General features: G+C 43.9%; 1 long non-coding RNA gene across 1 annotated transcript; it reads left to right on the forward strand.

The window, feature by feature from the left end:
• The first annotated feature begins 294 nt into the window (after positions 1 to 294).
• LOC148048982 (uncharacterized) lies at positions 295 to 1,591 on the forward strand. The gene is made up of 2 exons (XR_015695370.1): positions 295 to 538; positions 1,494 to 1,591. It is a non-coding gene; the product is annotated as an uncharacterized LOC148048982 (long non-coding RNA).
• The last annotated feature ends 708 nt before the right edge of the window (positions 1,592 to 2,299 follow it).

The raw sequence follows: 2,299 nt of genomic DNA on the forward strand, positions 1-2,299 counted from the left end.
TGAAGCTCCAAGATGGCTATGGTCAAGTCAGCTTCGGGGTTGACACTTAGCTTCTTGGCCTTCTTTAGATAGAATGGCCACTGGGCAAGGTTAAGAAGGCAGATGATACGTCTACCTCTTTGCCATTATGTTCTTCTGCCGCTGAAGCCAATCTATCAAGTGAGTACTGTATAGTATTTGAATAAATTGAACAAAGGTCTCAAAACTGATGTCAATGCTCTTAGAGATCTGGGACATCAATTGTGATGTTTAGCTTACATCCACTGGCCATATTTGCATAACACAGCCAACTCTATATCTCCCAGTCACCTAACTCATCTTCCTCCACTGGCAGAACAGAACATGGGATGGCTGGGACTTTTGTGTTCCAGCCATTTGTTACATCTTCCCAGCCAGTAGAATGGGGACCAGGATGCTATTGCTTATTTTCCCAGATCCCATTTTCTCTCCTTCTGGTCCTCACCTTTCTCCTCTTTCTCCTCATTCTTTTGCTCGACGGAACCTTAAGTGCCTTCCCCTTGGCCACCTAGGTCAGAAGGTGAGGAATTCTTGATGCTGCTATTTCATAGTCTAGCTACTGCTGTTTAGTTTTGATTATGCTCCTTCCAACAATTGATGTCCTACAGGAATTGGTGGTAGGCGTTGCATATTAAAAGAACAAAATTGTTATTACAGAGAGTCTTGAGGTCATTGATTTGTGGGTAGGAAGCAAAAGATGAAGGAAGTTATGAGACAAAGAAACAAGTAAGGGAGGCTGATGATGTTAACCCAACTGACAAAAGTCCTCAGATCTACCACATTAACTTTCTAAGACATTGACTACATGGTTCCACCACAAAACTGCGGTAGACAAAAGTGCGGTCGCCGAAAGCGCGTATGTGACGTCATCACAGCGCGACGAAAAAGATCGAAAAATGTAAAAATAAAGCGAAAACCTTACCCTAACCCCCCCAAACCTAACCCTAAACCTAACCCTAAACCTAACCCTAAACCTAACCCTAAACCTAACCCTTAACCTAACGAAAAACCTAACGCTAACCCTTAACCTAATGCTAAACGTAACGCTAACGCTCTAAACCTAACCCTAACCCTTAACCTAACCCTAACCCTAACCCTAACCCTAAACCTAACCCTTACCTTTATGTGAATCGGCTTGCTGTAATTTAATTTTTATTTCAATTTTTCGATCTTTTTCGTCGCGCTGTGATGACGTCACATACACGCTTTCGTCGACCGCGCTTTTGTGGAACGCGGTTTTGACGGGTCACGGGACTACATTGCTCCATCATGCACTAACAGTGAAGTCATTAGGAGAAAGAATGGTTTTTGAGCAGACAAATCTGCAAGCCATCAAGTTGGAGAAAGCCGAACTGTTTAGGATACTCCTAGTGTGTAAGTTCTGATCAGTGACAGAATGCCCCTTGAATATAGCATAAGAGACTTATCTAACCATAAAGTTTTCCTGGAAATAATTATGTTTATCTATATTGCAGGCAGCATGTAAATCAGGATCGAACAAAGGTGTGAGCAGGATCTGACTCCAATGTTCATCCAGACCTCCTTTCATGTCTATTAAAGCTGCAAGTATCCAGAGGATTGGAGTACTGTACTCTGATGTTTGGGGTGAACCATTATCCTCTGGAATTCTGCTTCCTTCCTCAATCTGCTTTTATTGGCATCTTCAGCCAATGCCTTCCTGCCTTTCCAACACAACCCATTTGGTGCTTTCTTCCCCGCTCTCTCCCGCCACTAAACACAACAGTGACAACCAAAAGTGTGGATCTGTGATGAGATTCTCTTAAAAGCAGGGGTGGGTTCCTGCCAGTTCTAACTTCTTCTATAGAAGAGGTTCCACAAATCTACTGTGTCATTTAGAACCGGTTCCAGCTCCCTCCCCCCGCCCATCCGCACCACACTTGCCCCGCCCACCACTCACTGATTGGCTGGCTCACTAAACGCCCCGCCCACCTCTAAGAGTCCTATCTAAATGTTAAAGTCTTAAAGCTGTCAAGTTTGAACACCCCTGGGGTTTTTTTTCTAAAGGGTTAGGGGTGCAAGAGTCTTGTAACTTGACAGCTTTAAGACTTGCACACTTCAATTGCAGAGTTCCTGAGCCAACATGACATATCAGTGTTTCTCAACCTTGGCAAGATGTCTGGGGAATTCTGGGAGTTGAAGTCCAGACATCTTCAAGTTGCTAAGGTTGAGAAACACTGCTCTATATAGTAGAAATCCCCCGGTGTGTTTGACTCAACATTGCCTCTCCTACCGTAGTTATTGTTCTCCAAAATCTGGCCAC

The sequence above is a fragment of the Thamnophis sirtalis genome, unplaced genomic scaffold, assembly GCF_051295495.1.
Source record: "Thamnophis sirtalis isolate CommonGarterSnake01/CBP01778 unplaced genomic scaffold, rThaSir2_p1.2 scaffold_2, whole genome shotgun sequence".
NCBI classification, from domain to species: Eukaryota; Metazoa; Chordata; class Lepidosauria; order Squamata; family Natricidae; genus Thamnophis; species Thamnophis sirtalis.